General features: G+C 43.7%; 1 protein-coding gene across 3 annotated transcripts in view; it reads right to left on the bottom strand.

Moving 5' to 3' along the window:
* The window catches only part of AVEN (apoptosis and caspase activation inhibitor), a 190,215-nt gene that overhangs the window by 65,270 nt on the left and 109,742 nt on the right, over positions 1-15,203 (bottom strand). The gene's annotated exons all lie outside the window — the stretch shown is intronic.

The following is a 15,203-nucleotide window of genomic DNA, read 5'->3' as shown; positions in this document are numbered from 1 at the left end:
CACGGAGGACAGCCAGAGATCAGAGAAAGAAAACATCCAGTGTGTTTACACTCGCCAGGAAAGGCTTGATTCTGACATAAACCCAATCTCCAGGACAGTAAGTCACAAAAAGTGAACAATCCAGCTCCTACAAGGTCAGCGGGAACAGAGAACATTTCGTCCTTTCTGTAATCAGTGAGACCTCTCGATGGCACACACCTAATGTTGCAAGCTGGTAACTACTGCTTCCAAATCAACAAGACAGTCTGGCGTCCCCATTCCACCAGAGGCTCCACACGCTGGAGAGCCTACAGTGATCCGGTCAGTCCTGAAAACAACAGGACAAACATGGCTCCTGGGACCGGTTTCTGTACAGGGTCCTCACGCACATTTTGGAAAAGTTATTTCTGCAAAAGGAGTAACCCAAGAATACGATAAATGTTCTCCTTAAGCCAGGGTGAGCTGTAAGTGGTAGGCCTCCACATATTAGTGACTTGTCAAACGAAGAGAGTGGCTGTCAGCATTTTGAAAATGACATAAACCACAGGCCACAACAAAGGACAATGCACAAAGGGTAAGATTACTTCATACATCTCTTATTTCGGGAGTATGTGGGGAAGCATGGAATTATAGAAACTGTGTTTCTTCCCAGGATCCTATTCAGAATGTTTAGAGTCACAGGCTCAGGCGCTGCCTTCACAAAATAGAACGGGTCTGATCAGAGCTGAGACCAAGGAACACCCAAAAGACACGTGTTCCCTCTCACACCCGGGCAGCTGCGGAGTCCCGCAGCCACCCTCTGTGTTGTGAGAGTGGAAGGCGTCCACACAGCAGCCCTCAGCTGTTTTATACAACGCTGGAGCAGAGCGGTCTTCCGGAAGCAGGAAGAAGGCTGAGAGGACACAGCTAGCTGAGAGCCACCTTGCCACCTTCCTGTGGCAGGCCACTCCCAGCCAGACCACAGGTCTTCCCAGGCCTCCCAAGGCACTCTACCTCAAGGAGGCTCGGGAAGCCGCATCTGGCTAACCAGGTCACAGGTTCCGAAAGAACTGTGGCATCCTCCTGTGGAGCTCTGGCGGCCTGGCCTCTCATGCCTGGGCATTATGCCTGGGCCTGTGGAATACAAACTGAGTTTAGAACTGGTCTCAGGGGGCCGGTGCTGTGGCGCAGTGGGTGAATCCCATGTGGGCGACAGGTCGAGTCCCAGCTCCCTGCTAATGTGCCTGGGAAAGCAATGGAAGATGGCCCAAGGCCTTGGGCCCCTATACCAGTGCTGGAGACCCAGATGAAGCTCCTGGCTCTGGCCTGACCCACTCCTGGCCATTGTGACCATTTAGGGAGTGAAGCAGCGGATAGTAGATTCTGTCTTTCTCTGTCTCTCCCCCTCCCTCCCTGTCTAATACTGACTTTCAAAAAAATAAAAAGTCTCGGGGTTGCTGTTGTGCCATAGCAGGTTAAGCCACCACCTGCAATGCCAGTATCCTATAAGGATGCCAGTTTGAGTCCTAGCTGCTCCACTTCTGATCCAGGTCCCTGCTACTGGGCCTAGGAAAGCAGAAGATGGCCCAAGTGCATGGGCCCCTGCACCCACATAACAGACCTGGATGGAGTTCCAGATTCCCTGCTTCAGCCTGGCCCAGCCTTTACCAATGCAATCATTTGGAGAGTGAACTCACAGTTAGAAGATCAATCAATTCTTTCTAATTCTGCCTTTCCAATAATAATAAATGAATCTTTAAAAAAAAAAAAAAAAAGTCTCACCCAAGGCCGGGACTTACAGCAACCAGAGTGGCCACTAATGAAAGCCTTCAGTACCTAGATGCTCATTAAGAGACAGGGAGCTGCGGCTCAGGAAGCCTGTTGTCATCACAGTACAGAGGAACATCCCATCCAAATCCAACAAATGCCTGCAAACCCGGCAATTCAGAACGAATAATGGGGTTTTTCAGCTGTATGGCTCAAACGCGTGGAAACGACTCCTCTCCTCCCCACTCCCCGGTGGTCTTCGCCACGCTGCTGAGATGCTACCCATGGCTCCCTCACGCTCCGGCTGCAGGGCATCTCCTTTCAGCACTGGCTCTGAGGGAGGTCTCAGGGAGGCACGCTCTTTCCCTTTTTAAAAGCTAAAAGCAGAAAGCCAAAAAGAAGTTCACTGCTCCGAAGTCACGAAGAGTGAAAACACGACAAATAATTTTAGAGGCAGGCATCTGAAAAGGGCAAGTCTCTGTTCTAGAAGCTGGAGGAATCCAACGGCTCTGCCTCCACACAACCGCCAAGATCACCAAACCTGCCATACATAAGAGATTACATCCTTCGTCATAAAACACATCAAAAACAACACTAATTCTGCAGATCTGCTAAATGTGTACGGCCAACATATTTGTTAGGGCTACACGTAACTTTAAACAAATCCTCTCACACTGAAGAGGAAGTAGTGAAGCTGCATTCAAACTGCTGTTTTTGTTTTGTTTTGTTTTGTTTTTTACCAAGTCAGGTAATAAGTGATTTCTACTTGCAATGAACACTCGATGACAAGTTATTCAGATGAGATCAAGTCACTGTAACTCTACCTATCAAACATGCTGAAAATTAAAGACCAGCATCAGTAAGCGGAGGGACAAACCCACCACGTTAGAAGATTGCTCCCAGAACAGGAATTGTCTTTGCTAATGAAGTCATCCTCTCCCTGTTGCTGAGGCTGATCCATTAGCTGGCACAAACAGGTAACCAAACCATGACAATAGGACTTCCAATGTCTTCAGAAGCTAGAGTCAAGTCCTCTAGGAACCAAAAGAAGAGCAGAGCACGTGTAGGGGAGGAGGAAGAGACCATGCCAAGCATAACCCACTCCCAGGCTGTTATCTCATTGACACTAGGTTTTTTATAAAATATTGATCTGCCTGATAACCTTGGACAGCCATCTGGGCAACACCAATGCCGGCTCGTTCCTCCACTGCAAACCATCTGTTCAGCAGACTCTTAGAACAAATCTCACGCTCACACGCCGGCTCCAGAGGATGCCCAAGTGATAAAGGAAGACCACACGCACTGCTTCAACACTGACGTCAATGCGCTACGGAAGCGATCTGACTATCATGTATTTACCTGGTGCCCTGGTGATAGCCTCTCAAGACGTCGCTTTGACGGGAACATGGGCTCTAGAATCAGGCAGATGTGGGTTCTGCACTTTCTGATTGTATAAAACCTACTTCCTCAACTGTGGGGGACAGATGAGAATACCCACTTCAAGGGTTAGGGAAGACTCAAACAGTACAACAGAGCACACAGCACAGCTCCTGGTACGTTATGGGTCTCAGGTATCATTTATTATCGAAATAATCTTGTCCGTCTTGAATCCCAGAAAGTATTTGTGATTTTCAGCTTGTTCATCGAGGGAATTTCAACAGATAATTACTAAGGTTCTATGATGAGTTGAATGTGTCCCCCCAGATTTCATGTGTTGGAAACTCAATCTCCAAACTCATATGTCAATGACACTTGGAGGTGACTGGACTTAACGGACCAATGGGGGGGTCTCTTCCCTGACACCTGCTGTGTTGCTCTAGGTGCCTCACTGCCATGTTATATAGAGAGGTCGGTCCTTGCCAGAAGCCGGCACATAACAACCTCACCCTTGCAATTTCCCAGCCTCCAGAACCTAGAACAAGAGGAATCTCCACTCTTTACAAATGGTCCAGTCTGAGCTTCCAGTTCTGGTGGCAGAGGATGGACTAAGGTTCCTCCCCAAGTGACAGGGTCCACCAAACCACTCTGATTCTAAGCTAATTAATGCACACATGCTATTATGATACTGCATTCTGATTCTGCATTTTGATAGCTCTCTTGTCTTCTGCTTGGAACCACAAATGCACAAACTGACAATCTTAAGGCATTTAATTGAAGAAATCCTTTCATCATGGGTTGCCACAAAATTATTTTCAAGACATAAAAGTTTTAGACATACTAACGCTTTTTCAAGAGCTATACTATGGCCAGCGCCACGGCTCAATAGGCTAATACTCCGCCTTGTGGCGCCGGCACACCAGGTTCTAGTCCCGGTCAGGGCACCGGATTCTGTCCCAGTTGCCCCCCTTCCAGGCCAGCTCTCTGCTGTGGCCCGGGAGTGCAGTGGAGGATGGCCCAAGTGCTTGGGCCCTGCACCCACATGGGAGACCAGGAGAAGCACCTGGCTCCTGCCTTGGGATCAGCGTGATGCGCCGGCCACAGCGGCCATTAGAGGGTAAACCAACGGTAAAGGAAGACCTTTCTCTCTCTCTCTCTCTCTCACTGTCCACTCTGCCTGTCAAAAAAAAAAAAAAAAAAGAGCTATACTACACAATGATTGTAGCAGAGGTAGGTGGAGATTTTTGTAAAATCATTTTAATAGGCAAGAATGAGATAATGTTTATATTACGGCATATTCATGTAAGGAGTTCTAAATAGTATTTTTTAATCTATGAAGATTTCAATTAAATATTGCTACATTAGAAAGTTATAAAATATATATTAAGACATTGTATAACTTGAATAATGAAGAAAGTGCATTACTCATGTAACCGAAGACAAAGACATGAGTTACGATGCCCATCCGACAGCATCAGACAGCCAGCACTTATTTCTTTTAATGGCACCATCACTCCCCCAGTCACTAAAGTCTAGAAACCTCACAGAGGTCTTTTCTCTTTGCTCTTCCTTCACTTCTTCACAAAGTATCACTGTTCACATTAGTGCAGTCAACACAACTTAGTCAACTTCTAATAATCAGTTATAATTCATAAGTATCCAAAGCATAAAGGGCATCATTTTAGATGAGCTGAGGCTAGAATTCTGTCAGTCCATATTTATGGAGTAATATGTACACCTAAACACAAAATACTAATGACAAAGCCCCCTACAGAGGTTTGTTTTACAGATAAACATAGACAGAAAGACACAGCTCACGGTTACACTAGAAAGTTGCAAAAACACAATGAAAATAATATCAAAACAGGAATCAGAAGACCTGTACTCTAAGCTAAACCCTACCATAAAAAAAGTTGTGAATTGAGAAAATTATGTGAGGCCAGTCCTGTGGCATAGAGGGTAAAGCGGCTGCCTGCAACACCAGTATCCCATACGGACACCAGTTCAAGTCCCAGTTCTCCACTTCTGATCCAGCTCCCTGATAATGGTACTGGGAAAATAGCAGAAGATGATCCAGGACTTTGGACCCTTGTACCCAAGTGGGAGATCCAGAGGGGGCTCCTGGCTTCAGTCTGGCCCATTCTTGACCATTGCAGCCATTTGGGGAATGGATGGAAGATCTCCCTCTCCTCTCTCTCTCTTCTCTCTTCTCTCTTCTCTCTCTCTTTCCTTGATGTGTGTGTCTTGTTCTATAACTGCACCTTTCAAATAAATATTTAAAAAAATAAAATTATGTAATGTCCTAGGTCTTTAGCTTTCTCATCCTTAAAATAGGATGAAATAATCATAAAATTCCTCAAAATTCTAAAATTTCATGATGATAAAAACTTTTATAGGATGAATAATCTGAATAATTGTGTGTGGGGAAAAACTGGAAGCATTCCCCCCAAGATCTGGAACCAGAAAAGAATGCCCACTCTCACCACTGCTGTTCAATAAACTCTTGGAAGTTTTAGCCAGAGCCAATTGGGAAAATAAGGAAATGAAAGGGATACAAATTGGAAAGGAGGAAGTCAAACTATCCCTATTTGCAGATGACATGATTCCATATATAAGGGGTCCAAAAGACTCCACTGAGACTGTTGGAACTCATGAAAAAGTTTGGTAAAGTGACAGGATATAAAATCAACACAGAAAAAAAATCAATAGCCTTTGTATACACAGTCAATGCCAGGGCTGAGAAAAAACTTGTAAGTTCCATTTATCACAGCTCCAAACAGAATTAAAGACCTTGAAACAAATTTAAGCAAGGATGTCAAAGATCTCTGTGATGAAATATACAAAACACAAAAGAAAGAAATAGAAGAAGATATTTAAAAATGAAGAAATTTTTCACGTTCATGAATTGGAAGAATCAACATCATCAAAATGTCCATACTACCGAAAGTATTTTACAGATTCAATGTGATCCCAATCAAATACCAATGACATTCTTCTCAAATCTAGAAAAAAATGATGCTAAAATTCATATGGAAATACAAGAGACCCTGAATAGCTAAGGCAATCTTATACAACAACAACAACAACAAGACAGAAGCATCACAATACCTGATTTCTTTTTTGTTGTTGTTTTTTAACTTCTTTTTAATAAATATAAATTTCCAAGGTACAGCTTATGGATTACAATGGCTTTTTACCCCCCATACCTTCCCTCCCACCCACACCCCTCCCATCTCCCGCTTCCTCTCCCATTCCATTCACACCAAGATTCATTTTCAATTATCTTTATATACAGAAGATCAATTTACTATAAATTAAGTAAAGATTTCAACAGTTTGCACCCACACCGAAACACAAAGTGTAAAATACTGTTTGAGTACTAGTTATAGTGTTAATTCACATTGTATAACACATTAAGGACAGAGATCCTACATGAGGAGTAAGTGCACAGTGACTCCTGTTGTTGACTTAGCAAATTGACACTCTTGTTTATGGCATCAATAATCACCTGAAGCTCTTGTCATGAGTTGCCAAGGCTATGGAAGCCTCTTGAGTTTGCCAACTCCAAACTTATTTAGACAAGGTCATAGTCAAAGTGGGAGTTCTCTCCTCCCTTCAGAGAAAGCTATCTTCTTCTTCGATGGCCTGTTCTTTCCACTGGGATCTCACTTGCAGAGATCTTTCATTTAGGTCTTTTTAATTTTTTATTTTATTTATTTATTATTTATTATTTTTTTTTGCCAGAGTGTCTTGGCTTTCCATGCCTAAAATACTCTCATGGGCTTTTCAGCCAGATCTGCATGCCTTAAGGGCTGATTCTGAGGCCAGAGTGCTGTTTAGGGCATCTGCCATTCTATGAGTCTGCTGTGTATCCCACTTCCCACGTTGGATTGTTCTCTCCTTCTTAATTCTATCAGATAGTATCAGCAGATACTAGTCTTGTTTATGTGATCTCTTTGACTCTTAGACCTATCATTGTGATAAATTGTGAACAGAAATTGATCACTGGGACTAGTGAGATGGCATTGGTACATGCCACCTTTATGGGATTGATTTGGAATCCCCTGATATGTTTCTAACTCTACCGCTTGGGGCAAGTCAGATTGAGCATATCCCAAATTACAATACCTGATTTCAAGACATATTACAGGGCAGTTAAAATCAAAACAGCCTGGTACTAGCACAAAAACAGACATGTAGACCAATAGAACTGAATAGAAACTCTAGAAATCCATCCCCACATCTACAGTCAACTTATCTTTGACAATGGAGCTAAAAATCAATCCCCAGAGCAAGAACAGTTTCTTCAACAAACGGTGCTGAGAAAACTGGGTCTCCTGTGCGGAAGTATAAAACTGGACCCCTACCTTAAACCTTACAAAAAAAATCCACTCAAAATGAATCAAAGACCTAAATTGTAGCAGGAATCATGTACCAAGACAAGACGCGGAGTCCTCTTAACAGGAAGCTGTCTTTTATTATGCTGGCATAAGGCCCAGGTGAATTTCTTATCCAAAGTCCTGAGCCCTGAATGAAGAACAGTTTTCCCTTATATTTGGCATTAGCCTCTTTGTCTTTCTTATATGGTTACCTGCGTCCATTTGATTGGATATTCTAATGTTACATGGCAGCCACAGAACTGATATAATACTGTGCATACAAATATAATTCCTGCAGTTTTTCTTGTTTTTCCCCACACACAGACTGAGCGGTAAGCTGTCTGGCAAGGGTTAACATCATTGCTCTGTACCGACAAGCAGAACCTGAAATGGTTACGTATAAGCAGATAGGGACTACAGTTGAAGCACTCACAGGCAAGCAGGTAACAGCCACATTTCATTCCCAGGACAGATGCCTCCCTTCTTCTTCTAAACTTGGGAAGGCCTTTATCACAACTTTGATCATGTCCATTAGAAACAAGTTTAATTAAAAGACAGAGACCTCTGCTGCAAAATCTATGACCTGAAGCCATCAAATTCCTAGAGAACATTGGGGGAAACTCTGCAAGACATTGGCATAGGCAAAGACTTTTTGGGAAAGACTCCAGAAGCACAGGTGACCAAAGCCAAAATTGACAAATGTTATTAAAACAAGCTAAGAACTTTCTGCACCACGGAAGAAATACTCAGCAAAGTGAAGAGGCAACCAACAGAATGGGAGAAGATATTTGCAAACTATGCAACTAATAAAGGGTTAATATCCAGAATCCAGAAAGAGCTCAAGAAACTCAACAACAAAATAATTCAGTTAATGGGCAAAGGACTTGAACAGGCATTTTTCAAGAGAGGAAATTCAAATGGCCCAAAGACAGTTGAGAAAATGCTCAGGATCACCAGCCATCAGGGAAAATGAAAGTAAAAACCATGGTGAGATTTTTACCTCACTTCAGTTAGAATGGCTCTCACGCAGAAATCAACAAGCAACAAATGCTGGCAAGGATGTGGGGAAAAGGAACTCTAATCCACTGTTGGCGGCAACTGGTGCAGCCACTGTGGAAGACAATACGGAGATACCTCAAAATCTGAATTTAGAGCTACCAATGACCCAGCCATCCCACTTCTGTGATCCAGGAAGGAAGCCCTCATCGGACAAGAATTGAGTGATGTCTTGATTTTAAACTCCTCAGTCTCCACCACTGTCAGAAATAAGGAATTGGAAATAATAATTTGGGCTGCATGGGGAATGTAAAACAGCATCTGTTTTCTTTTAATAACCTTGGAAAAAGCACTAAGTCACTTAGTAATTTTTCAAAATCAAGTAAAACACCAGATGTTTTAACAAAAATCTGTTTTCCTTATCAACCAACCTTTCAGTCCGCCCCTATGTTCTCAAATGAGAGGAGCCAGTGATTGGCAGGACAGGTGTCCCCAGTAGTATGTGTCACCAAGGTGGGCTTCAATCGTGTCTACAAAACTAGGGGACAGCAAGCTCATTCACTGAAAATCAGCAGTAGGTGGAATGTCTTCACAGTCTGTGAAGTTCTTTTCTCTTAGGTTGACCATAGGGATAGGATGTCATTTGGATCCATACATGCCTCCTCTAACCTCCACCAAAACTCTGGCTCTAATCATTTCTAGTCTATTCCTGATAACATAGTAGTCCTGCAGGATGCTCTAAGAAAACAGAAGTCCACAAATTTTTCAGAAACGTTGCATGCTGTCCCTTATTCCTAATCAATTCACAACACAATTTAGACATTTAAGTCTCCGAGAAACCTAGAGTCTTGGTTAAGAAACCTGATTTATACATTTTAACACAGATTGCCTCGACCCAGATGACTATAAACCCTTTCCTGGGGCAGACGCTTGGCACAGGAGTTAAGCCACCACTTAGGATGCCTCTATCCCACACTGGAGCGCCTGAGTTTGATTCCGTAACCGCTTCCTGCTGCAGCTTCCTTCTGATGTGCACCCTGGGAGGTAGGAGACGATGGCTCACGTACTGAGTCCCTGCCACCCATGTGGAGACCCCGGTTGAGTTCCCGGCTCCTGGATTTGGCCTAGCCCAGTTCCAGCTGTTTCAGGCATTTGGAGAGTGATCCCTCCCTCCTTCCTCCCCTTTCAAATAAATCAAAATAAATTTTAAAATTAAAATAGGGACAGGCGTTGTGGCACAGAGTATTGAACTGCCACCTGAGATTAACATATTCCATATCAGAGTGCCTGGTTCAATTCCAGGCGACTCCAGGCTTCTGATACAGCTTCTTATTAATGTGCCCAAGAGGCAGTGGATGATGGACCAAGTACTTGGGTTCCACATGGGAGACAGGGATGGAGTTCCTGGCTCATTGCTTTGGCCTGGCAGTTGTGAGCATTTAGGGAGTGAACCAGCAGATGGAAGATCTGTTACTCTTTCAAGTAAATTTACAAAAAAAAAAAAAGAAGAAGAAGAAGAAGAAGAAGAAGAAGAAACAAACAAAACTTAAGTAATCACTTGAATTAAGGCCTACTTATAGATTAACACAGGATGGGGCAATACTAGTCAAAGCAGACACTTTGTTAGTAACCTCAGTTTGAATGAGTGTTCTTCCTTCATTCAAGCTATGTCTGAAGAAAACAAAATCAAGGAACAGCCTATTCTAAATCTATTATTAAGACCCCTTAATTCCAGAAGACTGTGTATCAAAACAATATTTACCAAGTCAACTTTTTAATCCATTCTATCTAGAAAATACGTGATATGAATCATTATAGCATTTTAAGACTGTGAGGCCACAATAAAAATCACAAGAAAAATAATTAACCTGCCCTCATTAACTAAATTCAGTTACAACTTCCCAATTAGAAATGTTATGAAATACAGGGAAGGAAGAGCTTTGATTAGCTCCCAATGTCAAATTCCATGTATAATTATGAGATCTCATTTTTCCTTATAACTCACGCATATTCCTCTTGCTTAGTCACACTTACCATCTCCCTTCAAAACGTGTCACTCTGAGGAAATCTTCTATTACTGTCTTGATTCAGGAAGTCCACTCAACATCTATGGTACTGAGTGTTTGAGGTGTAATTGGTAATATGTTGCTTGGGGAAAAAGTTTTTTTTATTTTTATTCATATATATGATTTCTTACCTAGATCCTGAGGATTTCCTTTCTTTTGATTTGCCACAAAAATCAAAATCTGAAGTATTCTGTTTTACCTTGAAAATTCATTCAAAATCAACACTATTGTATGTTTTTTAAAAGATTTTATTTACTTGAGAGGTAGAGCTACAGAGAGAGGGAGAAAGAGAGAAAGGTCGTCCATCTGCTGGCTGGCTCACTTCCCAAATGGCCGCAATAGCGGGAGCAGGGCCGACCTGAAACAAGGAGCCTCTTCCTGGTCTCCCACATGGGTGCAGGGGCACAAGCACTTGGGCCATCTTTCACTGGCCATAGGCAGAGAGCTAGATTGGAAGAAGAGCAAGTAGAATGCAAACCAGTGCCCAAATGGAATGCCAGCACCGCAGGCAGAGGCTTAGCTTACTACACCATGGTGTTAGCCACTGTATGTTTGTTTTAACAAAAGAAAAAAAAAGGAATGTTTTTAATGTTGGCAGTGATGTGGAAACACTGGAAACTGTCCACTGCTTTTGGAATTGTAAAAGGATATAATAGCTATGAAAAACACCAGGGAGGTTTCTTAAAATATTAAAAATAGAGCTACCATATGATACAGCAATCTCACTTCTGGGTATATATTCAAAGGTACTGAAAGCAGGTGCCGTAGTTTGATCCTAGTTTCAGGGTCCTCAAAGGCCCATGTGTTAAAGGCTTGGCCCAGAGCAGTGCTAATGGGAGAGGGTAGAGACTTGAGGTGGGCCCAATGAGAGGTCCCTAGGTCACTGAAGGTGAGCCCTCAGAAGGTACTTCTGGCCAGGTGGTCAATTATAGAAGCCTAAGTCAGGCCCAGCTGTACTCTCTGCTTCCTGGCTCACCTCTGCACATGTTCAGTAGATACAGCACCAACAGGGCCACCTAACCTTGCTTGGACTGCGAACCTCCAAAGCCATAAGCCAAGGTAAAAAATTTTTTTTCTTAAGGAGCTTCTCTCAGTATTTGTTATAACAATGGAAATTTGACTAATACATAGGGACTCAAGGAGATATCTCACATTCATGTCCACAGCAGCACTATTCACAACAGACTTTAGTAGTGGCAACCCAAGTGTTTGTTGACAGATAAACAGGTCAACAAAATGTAATATACACACACAGTGGACTATTACTGAGTCTTTAGAGTAGAAGCTAATCTTGTCACATGCTCCAACATGGAGGAACCTTGAGGATATTATGCTAAGTAACATGAGCTGATCACAAAAAGAAATATTCTATGATTCCACCCACATCAAGTAGCTAAAGTAATCAAACTCATAGAAACAGAAAATGCATATGGAACGAAGGCTTCAGGGACTGGAGGGAGCGAGAAAAGGGACTTCTTAACTGGCTCCATTTTCACATTTGCAGTCTGAAAAACTTCTGGACTGAACAATATGAAACTATACACTTAAAAATGGTTTACTGGCCGGCGCCGCGGCTCACTAGGCTAATCCTCCACCTTGCGGCGCTGGCACACCGGGTTCTAGTCCCAGTCGGGGCACCGGTTCTGTCCCGGTTGTCCCTCTTCCAGGCCAGCTCTCTGCTGTGGCCCGGGAGTGCAGTGGAGGATGGCCCAAGTGCTTGGGCCCTGCACCCCATGGGAGACCAGGAGAAGCACCTGGTTCCTGCCATCGGATCAGCACGGTGCGCCGGCCGCGGCAACCATTGGAGGGTGAACCAACAGTAAAGGAAGACCTTTCTCTCTGTCTCTCTCTCTCTCACTGTCCACTCTGCCTGTCAAAAAATAAAAAAATAATAATAATAATAAAAGGTTTACAACAGGTATGACGGTAGATTTCATGCTCTGTGCTTTAACACAGGTTTAAGTGTTGTTAATTTCTTCATGTGTCCCAAAATTTCAAATACCGACGTTACCATGTTCACACAACACACAACAGGAACCTACTGAATAGAGTTGACTAATAGCCCCACACAAGTCTCCACGTGGCTCAAAGAACACAGACTTCCACTTCTCTTACACCCCCTGTGCAATTCAATGAACAGTTAGCAAGCAAGCAACTAGACTGTGGGAACTGAGTGGGGAATGCAGAGATTAATTAGGCCACAATCCCTGCTGCTGAGCAGATCAGAGAAACTTGCAGCACCCAGTTCACTGCTGGCAACCTATTATGTGCGCAGTGAACTGGTCAATTCCACAGTTCCCCTTGACCACCTGCTAACTTGTAGGAGGAAAGACTTCTCCCAACTCAAGTTTCTCTGGACACAATCTCCTTCACAGTAAGCACAAAGAACACTACTCGCAGGTGGGACAAATATAAAACAAAACAAAAACCTCTCAATTAGCTGAAAGTCGTTCTGTAAAAAGAGAAGGACTTGAAGTGAGAGCAACAGACATGCCCTTCCATTAAAGCAGAGACACAGAGAATCCTCAAGGTATGCAGCTGCCTGGTAGCAGGGGCAGACTCTCCATGGCAACAAGAGTGAGCACAAGCTGCCCAATGAAATAGCAAACTCACGGCTGAGATAACCACAGAGAAATCTGTTATCACAAATCCCAACACTTTATCCATCAGACCAGATGAATTTGGTTCTGAGCAGTGTCTGTAATCATAGCACAGGGAGCTGTTCCCTGAATAGCAATAGCCCTCATGGTTCCTAGTAGAGGTCTCTCTGTGTACTGCAATGTCAGTTGTGTCACAAATCCTAGGACTCTGTCCCTGGGTGTCACCACAAGAGACATTTAGTCTGTAAGAACAAGCTTATTCTTCTTAATGATGGTATATCCACTGGTTATGTTACCACAGAAACAGCTTTACCTCCGGGGGAAACTGATAAAATAGGTATTACAGAGAAAGCTGCTTTGCTCCATCCTCCATGTCTCATCTTAGGACTTCATCATACCTGGATTACCGCGAAGCCCTCCCACCTGGTCTCCCTGCCTCCAGCCTTCCAGGCCTCCGATTCACCCTGGTTTACACTCAGAGTTAATCTTTTTAAATTCCAGACTTACCACGGTAGCCCCTGCCGGGAACCTTCAATGGTTTACAATGCCTTCAGAGTCTCGGGCACAAACCAGGAGGCTCTTCATGACTTAGTCCCTGCGTGGCATATCCTTAGCAAACTTTCGTTTTTAAAAAATTTCCAATTTACAGAAATACTGCAAAAATAACAAAAAGCACTCCTGAACCCTTTCTTAGAAATTCACCTTTTGCTAACCTCAGTGAAAGCAAGAACTGTGTGTTTTATTCATAGCATCTGGCACATACTTGGCATTCAGTAAATTTGAGGAAGAAATGAATCTGTAAGTGAATGAAGGAAGAATTAATGAAGAACCCTGACCTAATGTCTAGTTAAACAAAGTGGATGGAATACAAACGTTATCTGTGCTTCCTCTTGAACTCTCAAATAACTGCTAAAGACATATTCTTAAAGCATAAATCTATAAGGAGAACGAGAAAAGGGGACAGCATCCAAATTTGGGAAGGTAACTGACCTGGCACCTTCATAATAGGAACCTCAGAAGATCCCAGAAAAAAAGGCTTAGAAATAGCAGGGGTCAGCAATGTGGCACAGGTTAATCCTGCTCCTGTGGTGCCAGCATCCCATATGGGCACAGGTTCTAGGCCCAGCTGCTCCTCTTTGGATCCAGCTCTCTGCTAAGACCTGGGAAAGCAGAAGATGGCCCAAGCACTCAGGCCCCTGCACCTGCCTGGGAGACCAGGAAGAGGATCCTGGCTTTGGATTGGCCCAGCTCCAGCAGTTGCAGCCACCTGGGGAATGAACCAATGGATGCAAGACCTTTCTCTCTGTCTCTCCTTCTCACTGTCTGTTAACTCTACTTCTCAAATAAAATCTTAAAAAAAGAAAGAAAGAAATAGCAGGCATAGGTTATCTCTTAAAGCATGGGTGCAGACAGGACTGGAAAGAGAAAGGCTAGTTGGAAAATATTAGAACAGTCAGAACACATATCCCTCCATCTCCCGGTCTCCTGCCCAATACAATCCCACTGACCACCCTCCAACACCAGCAGGAAATCTTCTCTAAAGATGTTTATTCAACTTATACTCAGCAAGAAGTCCCAGGTGCTAGGTTCAGATGTCAATGCCCAGAAACGTCTAAGGGAGCAAGGTCAAGCCCTGCCCTCCTCATGGAGCAGACACTTTTTTTCAACATTTATTCATTTGAGAATAAATTACAGAATTAGAGAGAGAGATTTTCCATCCATTGGTTCACTCCCCAGATGGCTGCAACTACCAGGGCTGGGCCAGGCCAGAGCCAGGAGCTTCATCTGGGTCTCCCACATGGGCACAGGGCTCCAAGGACTTGGGCCATCTTCCACTGTTTTCCTAGGCACATTAGCAGGAAGGTGGATCAGAAGTGGAGCATCTGGGACTCAAATCGGTCCATATGGGATGCCGGCTCTACAGACAGTAGCTTAACCCACTGCACCACGGAGCAGGCCCTGGAGCTGACAGGCTAGGCAGAGCCACCAGCAAGTGGAACTGTGATGGATCCGATATGACGACTGCTATGATGCAAGAGGAAGCAGGCCCGTGCGAGACA

The sequence above is a fragment of the Oryctolagus cuniculus genome, chromosome 12 (genome assembly GCF_964237555.1).
Source record: "Oryctolagus cuniculus chromosome 12, mOryCun1.1, whole genome shotgun sequence".
Taxonomy (NCBI): Eukaryota; Metazoa; Chordata; class Mammalia; order Lagomorpha; family Leporidae; genus Oryctolagus; species Oryctolagus cuniculus.
The sequence above is the reverse complement of the archived record's forward strand: the minus strand, read 5'-3'. Positions and strand labels throughout refer to the sequence as shown.